Raw genomic sequence first — 10,309 nt, 5'->3', positions numbered from 1 at the left:
AGCCTCCTACTGGATTGATATCTTGGTTCTCAAAAACTGAGGGAAATACTTACGCTACTATTGCTACATCACCCTTTCCTCTTCAAGGAAAACCAACACAAGCTCAAGACGTAGCTACTCACATCGAGTGCGCATGTACAAAGAGAGAGAAGCCGAGCTTGATTGGCAGGACAGTCTAGATGCCCTGGAGGAGGAGCGCTACGTCGCAAAAGCCCGTTCCACATTCTATGAGCAACAGGCTCGAAGGTATGAAAGCAGAGAAGTACGGGCCAAAACTTATAACGTTGGCGAACTCGTTCTACGCCTACCAGAGAAGAAAAAGGACAAGCTCAAGCCCAAGTGGGAGGGCCCCTTCATCATTGATAAAGTTCTCACTGGAGGAGCGTACCGCCTGCGTGATGCATCAGATAATAGACTCGATGCGAACCCATGGAACGTGGCTAGACTCCGAAGATTCTACGCCTAGCGCCGAACTCTGTGTTCGTCTCCTTACCTCCGCCCTTTTTAAATCACATCCTCTTTCTTTCTTTCTTTTTATTTTTTTGGCCCTAAAAAGCTTCAAGTGTGACTCGACTGCACAATCTTGACGTGCTATGTGCACTCACTATACCTGGGGGCTTTTTATACAAAAGCTTAAATAATTATCTTCCGGGATTCATGCCCACTACATATGTGTCACTTGTCCATATGTACCTTTTCTTTGCCATTATATGCATCGATATGACTTAAGTTTTGGCCAAGATGGGTTGCCTGGCTCCTGTGTTTATGCCCTACATTCCCGTTAGTTCCGCTAGGGCATAAAGGGAGCACCTCTGCGATTGTTACTGCTGGGTCCGCCGGACGTGTACCTCAGACTGGGTGAAGCCGAAAGGTAGCGTTCTTAAGGGAATATTCGATCAGTGAACAAAAGATGTTTCTTAAGGGACGTGTACCCCCTAGATGTTTTATATCTTGCGTCTCTGTCCGTAGTTCGGACATGCACATTAATGCATGTATACCCAGGGAAAGGAACCCTTAGCAGAACTATTCTCTCTGGAAGATGTTTCTTACTATCCATTTAATATAACATATCTAGTTGGGTACTTGTCTGTTCAAGCACTTATGACCCCTACGCCTAGTTTCCACGCATACCCCGGTTTACATAACTAAGCGGGTATTCGGATACACTCCGGGCTATCGGGTCCGGAGGTTGAAGAGAAAAGGTCCGCCATGACAAATGATTTACAATCCGGCTAGAGACAAAATATGTTAATTGAAGTGCACAGTCACTTAGACTGGCTAAATTCTTCTTCTATACCATCCAACAGGCTGTCTAGCCTACAATCCTGTTGGGAATACTTTGCGGCCAATCCTACCTGGTCATATACCAGACTAACGGGAATCTCTTTCCCATTTGACCCTACAGGTCCGGCCTGGGCCATGTGATTCGGATGAACCTTGGTGTACCGAGTTTTTACCATGGCCCAGGCTTCCCTCGCACCTTGCCGGCAGGCCGATATCTTCCATAATCAGAAGCGCCCCCACACTCCGTTGAGCATCTCTACAAGCTCCCCCATGTCTCCTGGCAGGGAGGCAGACAACCACAAGGCTTGGGAAATACCCTGCATCACCTTCCGAACTTGTTCGTGCAGTTGTGAAAGCTCTTGCAGAAGATCGCCTGCGGATCCGGGCATCTCCTCTTCGGGATGACCTGTCAGCATACCTACAGACATAACTCTGTTAGCCCGTTTCTTCGCCGAACTGTATAAAGGTTCGTTTGAGCACATACTAAAAATGCCACATTGAAGCCTCTTGTTCTCCTTCACGGAGTCAGCAAGCTGGGCCCGAACATCTTCCAGTTCAACGCCCAACCGAGTATTGGCATCCTGGAGATCATTTTTCTCTCACCTAACCCGCGTAAACACGCACTTGCCAGCCTCTAGATGTCATTGAGCATGTTGCTCATCCTCTTGTGCGATCTTCGGATACACTCCGGGATTGTGTGCAGAATCTATTGTTAGATTTGCAAACATGCCGAATACTAACTGGTACACGTAATTACGTTCTTTTTGATCAAGACAAGTATTACCAGATGAGGCATTCTTGGATTCCTCCATTCCGCCAACTGCAGCCCTTAGCTGGGCTTTGCACTCCTTCAGCTCTTGAGACAAATGGGTGTTCTTCTCTATAAGAACCTATTCATACAATGATCCTTAAATCAGTTGTGCCAACTATTTCAAGTCTCAGGGGCTACTGATATACATAATTATCAGATTTTTCTTACCCGTATATCCTTTAAATACTGGTCTGTGGCTCTAGCAAACCCACCTTGAGCAGCTCGGATGTACGCGTCTCCGGAGTTGAAGGCATTAAACGCCTCTTCGGAGAAATTAGGGCCGCGGAGTACGGCCCGTCGACGCCGGTGATTCATAGCGCTCTCCACTTCAGAATTCGTGGTGGATATTCTATCTGCATCCTCTGTACGAGGACCATCCGACGTTCTCCCCACGCCAGCTTCCACCCTTGAGGCCGGCTCTAGAGTCCGGCTGGTGGAAGCGTGGCCGGCAGGATCTCCGGACACAGTCCGATGAGTACTCTTTCTGCCAAAGGACAATGGACATTGTTATATTTTAAAGACGATAATCTCGGAGTAGGTTTTAAATCATACCTTTGCGATGGCGTCTCGGTCCTGACCGCCTTCCTTTTAAGCCTACCCGGCTGGGGGGCCCCTTGTTGGTGAGTCGCCGCGGGTTCGGCACGGCGCCCCGATGGCCTTCCCTATAAAGCGCAATACGTGTGTGGTGGGTAAGGCGTAAAGAAGGGATCCTTTTCGGAAGTTGGGACTCCAGTTTTACTTACATATGATGCAGGGAGTAGGCCAGGATAATCTTCTATGATGCCACCAAAGCACTGTCATAGCTTGCCTGGTAAAACATCATGTCGACGAGCTCCACAGATATGTCTGGATCTTCTTCAAGTCCAGGGTCGAGGGCCCGGTTGTGGTCCTCTGGCTGTGGACCTCCCTCACAGCTTTTCGCAGTTCCTGCTATGAACTAGCAAGGTAAATAGTTGTGATGAAAGACTGCGGGAATGAATAGAGTTGAGCAAAAGGTAGCAGCTCACCCAGCTACGGGGGTTGTACATGGAAAATCCATCCCGTGGCTTAATGCGGATGAACTCCTCTTCTTCTCCTTTATACAAATCAGACAATATTTTCGCCAGGACGGTGGCGGAGTCCGGACCCTTCCGACCACAGCGGGTGGCATCGTCCTCTCCATTGAAGTGCCACATGGGACGCCCCCGATACTGGAGTGGCTGCACCCCCCGCATTATGCATATTGACATAACCTCGATTATTGTCAATCCAGATTTGGCCAGCATTTTAATCCTGCCCATCAGATAAAGGAGCTCTCTGTTATCTTCCTCCTGGGGGCTTCGGGGATGCCAGTTGCGGTGTTTCTTCAGTGGGGCATTGGTAAACTCAGGAAGGCCCATCCGGATAGGGTCCGAAAGGGGGACGTCCTCTAGATAAAACCACTCCGTAGGTCAGTTTTCGGATGTCTTCTTCGGAGTACCGGACAGGTATCCGGCGAGGGAGTCCTGGATAAGGGGTTATCTGGACAGCCGAACTGTGTACAACGTCTGGACTATTGAAGCGTGAAGATACAAGACTCAAGACTTTGGCCCGTGTCCGGAGGGAACTCTCCTTTGCGTGGAAGGCAAGCTTGGCGATCCGGATATTATGTTTCCTTCCTTGTAACCGACTCCATGTAAACCCTAGCCCTCTCCAGTGTCTATATAAACCGGAGAGGTTGGTCCTTAGAAGGCCGATCACAATTACAATCATACCATCATAGGCTAGCTCTTAGGGTTTAGCCTCTACGATCTCGTGGTAGATCTACTCTTGTACTACCCATATCATCAATATTAATCAAGCAGGAAGTAGGGTTTTACCTCCATCGAGAAGGCCCGAACCTGGGTAAACATCTGTGTCCCTTGCTTCCTGTTACCATCAGCCTTGACGCACAGATCGGGACCCCCTACCCGAGATCCGTCAGTTTTGACACCGACATTGGTGGTTTCATTGAGAGTTCCTCTATGTTGTCGCTGTCAGGCTCGATGGCTCCTTCAATCATCATCAACAACGCTATCCAGGGCGACACTTTTCTCCCCGAACAGAACTTCGTGTTCGGCGGCTTCGCACTACGGGCCAATTCGCTTGGCCACCTGGAGCAGATCGATAACTATGCCCCCGGCCACCAGGTCAGGTTCGGAAACTTGAACTACACAACAGATATTCGTGGAGACTTGATCTTCGACGGATTCGGGCTAGCGCCAGGAGCGCCGAACAGTCATGTTGAGCACGGCTTAGACCTGCTGTTAGACGATGCTCGGGATATCACCCCGGCAGAAGCCCTGGATCTAAATCCGGGGCAGGTTGCGTTGCCTAAGGACGGAGGGCTGGACCCTGCTCCGCAAGCCGTACCCTCGTCGGTGATGGAGCCGAACACAGGCCTCACTTCTGAGGCATCCTATGACTCCGGACCCCCGGATTCATATCCGGTTGTCGGTTCCAGTCCGCACGTCCCCGAGCCCGCCGAACCTGGTTGGGCTCCAGGGATGGAGTTCACCGCGGCGGACGTATTTCAGCACTCGCCCTTTGGCGACATGCTGAACTTATTGAAGTCTCTCTCTTTGACAGGAGACCCTGGGTCGAACTATGTCCGGCTTAAGTGGGAAGCGGACGACGACGAAATTTGTTGCCCACCCACCACCCACTTCATAGCCACGGTCGATGATTTAACTGACGTGCTTGACTTCGACTCCGAAGGCATCGACGGTATGGACGACGATGGAGGAGAAGACTCAGAATCTATGGGGTACCGGATTCCCGCCTCGTCACATGACATATACATGGTGGATACGCCCAAGGAAGACGACGGTGACAATCCGGAAGATAAAACCCCTGGACAAAGACCAAAGCGACGACACAGACGCCGTTCCAAATCTAGCAACAGTAAAAATATCAACAAAGGATGGATACTCCGGTCAACACCGAAGGCAACAACGACCAAACAGAACCAGCGATGGAGCAGGACGAACCAGGTCACGCCGAACATAGTTCGGAGCATACGCCCGAAGAAAACGAACCAGAGAGACGAGTTCATCAAACCGTCCCTGACAAGAAGACAGTCCGGACGACGACACATTCATCATTTCGGAAGAACGCATGGAACGAGATAACCTCCACATAAAGCTTATGGCCAGAACAAGAAGTCCGAAGAAGCAGAAGCAATGGCTTAAAGCCGCACAGGAAACGCTCAATCGCAGATGGAACAAAGTGCTAGACACTGAAGAAAGATAAGGCGACGATCGCCATACAAAGATCTACCCAAAACGTTAGCTACTGCTAGAATTTGACGACGAGGCTGTTCCACCAAAGAATAACACGAGCAGGAGACCAGGCGTACCACTTCATAACCGCAACAAAGCAACTACCGAAGACGTGCACGATTTACGTGAGCACCTGGATAAGAAAGTTGGCGCAACTAGGTCCATCTACGGATCTAAAGGACACACCCCGACAGGGGACTGTGGTCATCAAAACAATTATGACAACCAAATACCAGTTCGGAATAAACACCGGACACAACAACAGCCGACAGCATGCCACAGCGCGTCCAGATACAGAGGGGCTTCCCACCCCCTGTGCTTTACTGATGAAGTATTGGACCACGAATTCCCACAGGGCTTTAAACCTGTGAACATAGAGGCATACGACGGAATGACAGACCCAGGGGTCTGGATTGAGGATTTTATCCTACATATACATATGGCTCGTGGGGATGTCCTCCACGCCATCAAATACCTTCCCCTCAAACTGAAGGGACCAGCTCGGCACTGGTTGAAAAGCCTCCCCGAAAATTCAATCGGGACCCGGGAGGAACTCGAGGACGCTTTCAGGGCCAATTTTCAAGGGACCTATGTCCGGCCCCCGGATGCTGACGAAGTAAGTCACATAGTACAACAGCCCGGAGAGTCCGCCCGCAAGCTTTGGAACAGATTCCTCACTAAGAAGAATCAATTTGTTGACTGTCCGGATGCTGAAGCCTTAGCGGCATTCAAACACAGCATGCGCGACGAGTGGCTCGCCAGACACCTCAGCCAAGAAAAGCCAAGGACAATGGCAGCCCTAACAAGCCTTATGATCCGCTTTTGCGCGGGAGAAGATAGCTGGCTAGCCCGTAAAGGCACCAGCGACCCCAGCACATCCGAAATAAGGGATGGCAACGGGAAGCCATGGCGTAATGAAAATAAATGCCAAAACAAGGAAGAGAGCCCGGATAACACAACGGTTAATGCCGAATTCAGGGGCTCTCGACCTAATCAGCAAAATAAGCCATCTAAAGGCAGTAAAGAGGGACCGTCCGGACTGAATAGAGTCCTAGAGAGATTGTGACAAATCCATGACACCCCTGACAAACCTGCAAACCACACGCACAGAGAGTGCTGGGTCTTCAAGAAGGCTGGCAAATTGAATGCCGAACACAAGGGAAGGGAAACACCAAGTGAGGATGAGGATGAACCTCGCCAGTCAAACACTGCAGGACAGAAAAAATTCCCGCCAGAGGTCAAAACAGTAAACATGATCCACGCGACTCATACATCCATGAGGGGGCACGAACGCGCCCATAAAGACGCGCGCGATATAGAGCCCATCATACCCACACCTAACCACTAGATGTCTTGTCCGATCACCTTCGATCACCTGGACAGCCGAACTAGTATTCGGCGCGAAGGATCAGATGCCTTGGTGCTTGACCCAATAATCGACGGATACCACCTCACACACGTCCTCATGGACGGCGGCAACAGTCTCAATCTAATATATGAGGACACTGTCCGCAGGATGGGGATAGACTCATCCAGAATCAGCTAGATCAACACCACCTTTGAAGGGTTGATACCAGGCGTTGAAGCCTACAGCAGGGGCTCCGTCATACTGGAGGTAACATTCGGCTCTCCAGGCAACTCCAGAAGCGAAGAACTATTCTTCATCATCGCACCCTTCCAAAGCAGCTATCAAGCATTGCTTGGAACAACGGCCTTCGCCCGCTTCAATGCATTGCCGCACTATGGCTACCTCACACTCAAGATGCCTGATCCACGCGGTGTCATCATTGTTAGCGGAATAACAGAGCGCTCTTTGCGCGCAGAGGAACATGCGACGGCCCTGGTGGGCGGACTATAAGCGGCCTCTAACAAAAAAAACACGACAGGTCGTTAAGACCACAGACACGGTTAGACGAGTCCGGCAGCCCATATGAAACCAGGGCACCGTATATGTCATCCTATAATGGATACCAGGGGCTAATAATAAAGCCCCACACTTGGCTCAACCTTATTGGCAGGCCAACATCTTACATTTTTACTATCCGTCGCATACTTATGTTGCACTCTACTACGAGTTTCTCTTTTCGGCAGACAACGTTCGCGCGATACCCTTCCAGGATGCGGCACAACAGAGACAAATGTGCAGACATGCAGCAGGGATCTGTTCAAAAGGTTTCTTTTTAGATTAAGCCCCTGTGTAAACCTTTTCTATTGCCTCTTGTTGTTCAACCATCCCATGGGTTTCATACCCACAGAGGATACTGCCGTTTTTGGCATTTTGCCACGACAGATTAACACACGTACCTAGAAACACAGGGTTTATAATGAATGGGCATTCTTGAGCCCATCATCTGTTATAAAGTTCGAATACCTTCGAGAGTGTTCGGCATCACGAGTTTGGCCTTATATGCATCAGCTCCGAATCATGTCTTTGGTCAAATGTTGGGTTTTCCCGGCTCCTGGGTTTGCCGCCTTACGTTCCGTTTTTATCGGCTAAGGTGGCCAAAGGAGCACTACTGCGATTGTGCCCTGGTTATTCTGGATGAGCACCTCAGTAGAGAAAGCCGAAAACTGACTGTCATGATACAACGAGAGACTGGTCAACCACTCGATGACTCATCGGAATCTCTAGGATTCCTCCGCATTAACGAAGGGCCATTTCCCGGCCAGGTACATACGCGCCCGTATTCGGATGCATGCAAAGGTACCAGGGGCTATATAGCAGCCCCAACGTTAGAATCCCGCGGATAAGCGAAAGTGTTATAGCTATATAGTCCGGTTGCCTAGTTCGACATGCGATCACCTCCTTAATGGACCAAGACGTTGGATAAAGAGTGATTAAGCACATTTTTTCGCAAACACCCCCGCATTGTATGCGTAGGGGCTGAATCCAACGACCGCTAACTTTCGGATTACAAATATATATATATATATATATATATATATATATATATATATATATATATATATATATATATATATATATATATATATATATATATACGGCCGCACAGGGGACACAATCATATTTTCAGACAAACATTATAAATATAGCCTTACAATCAAAATAAACATTGTTTTTTACAATGATTTGAATCATCACTCGAATAAGAGATTCTTCGGGCACTGCGTCTCTATCAGGCGGGCACCCTCTGTGACCTGCGCCAAGTAGTGCCCGGCCGGATGTTGGCCTCCCACCGGATCCTGGGATGCTATCATAGTGGCATCCATATCCGTCCAATACGCTTTAACGCGAGCTAGGGCCATCCGCGCACCCTCTATGCATGCCGACCTCCTCATGGCATCGATCCGAGGCACGGCCCCAAGGAACTGTTGCACCAACCCAAAGTAACTGTCCGGCTTAGGCCCCTTCGGCCAAAGATGGTCTATTACAGACCGCATCGCAAGCCCGAACAACCTGTGAATCTCCATCACAGTGGCCATCTTATCACTTAACGGCAGCGGGCGAGTGGGAGCATTGAACTGCGACCAAAAAAGCTTCTCCACCTCCTTTTCACCTTGATCTTTGAAGAACTCCGCAGCATCAGCCGTACTCTTTGCCAGGCCCGCGTATGCGTCTGGCGAGCTCCTGCGTCCATCCAGGGGAGCGTACTTCGGATCGAAGAACTTCATCCGCAGCAAATAGGAGCTCCCAGCCGCAATTTTACCAGCCTATTGAAGCTCCTCCTACGCACCCTTAAGCTCGGTCCGTATTTCCTTGGTGGCATTAAGCGCCTTGCTCAGGTCAGCCGATTTGTCCTCATGTTCCTTTTTCAGGAGCTCATACCGGTCAGCGGCATTTTTTTAACTCGATAGCCATTTCGGCTATCTTTTCCTCTCTTCGGCGATGAGCAGCCTGTTCGGCTCTCAATTCCTCGGCCGCCTTTAGGGCAGCCGCATTGCTCACCCGAGCTTGTTCCTTGGCTAGAGCAAGTTCCGCCCTTAGGGCCTCAACGGCAGTAGCACTGTCGGTGTCAAAACCGGCGGATCTCGGGTAGGGGGTCCCGAACTATGCGTCTAGGCGGATGGTAACAGGAGACAAGGGACATGATGTTTTTACCCAGGTTCGGGCCCTCTCGGTGGAGGTAAAACCCTACTCCTGCTTGATTAATATTGATGATATGGGTAGTACAAGAGTAGATCTACCACGAGATCAAGGAGGCTAAACCCTAGAAGCTAGCCTATGGTATGATTGTTGTTCGTCCTACGGACTAAAACCCTCCGGTTTATATAGACACCGGAGAGGCTAGGGTTACACAGAGTCGGTTACAATGGTAGGAGATCTATATATCCATATCGCCAAACTTGCCTTCCACGCCAAGGAAAGTCCCATCCGGACACGGGACGAAGTCTTCAATCTTGTATCTTCATAGTCTTGGAGTCCGGCCAATGATGATAGTTCGACTATCCGGACACCCCCTAGTCCAGGACTCCCTCAGTAGCCCCTGAACCAGGCTTCAATGACGACGAGTCCGGCGCGCATATTGTCTTCGGCATTGCAAGGCGGGTTCCTCCTCCGAATAATTCACAGAAGATTTTGAACACTAGGATAGTGTCCGGTTCTGCAAAATAAATTCCACATACCACCGTAGAGAGAATAATATTTACACAAGTTCAATCTGCTGACGTATTTCGTGGCATGACGTCACACCACGGCCAAGCCTTTACTCGAATTGTTTTTATTGTTCCACCTCAACATGTTTAGCGAAGCGGTTTCCTTGGTACGTCTTGTCAAAGCAGAGATCGTGTCCCATTATTCCGGGATTCTCATTAATAGGGACGTGGGTAACCCAACCGCGACTGTTGGCACGCCCCCTCCATCGAAGGTGAGTCCCAAACGGTCACGGGGACGGCTCTTGGTATTCAAACCCTTTATAACGAGACCAAGGCCTGTTCCTTTTCTTCAATCTTCAATAGAATCCGCCCCTCGCCCCGA

This window comes from Triticum aestivum, chromosome 1B (genome assembly GCF_018294505.1).
Source record: "Triticum aestivum cultivar Chinese Spring chromosome 1B, IWGSC CS RefSeq v2.1, whole genome shotgun sequence".
NCBI classification, from domain to species: Eukaryota; Viridiplantae; Streptophyta; class Magnoliopsida; order Poales; family Poaceae; genus Triticum; species Triticum aestivum.
This window is presented reverse-complemented; position numbering follows the sequence as displayed.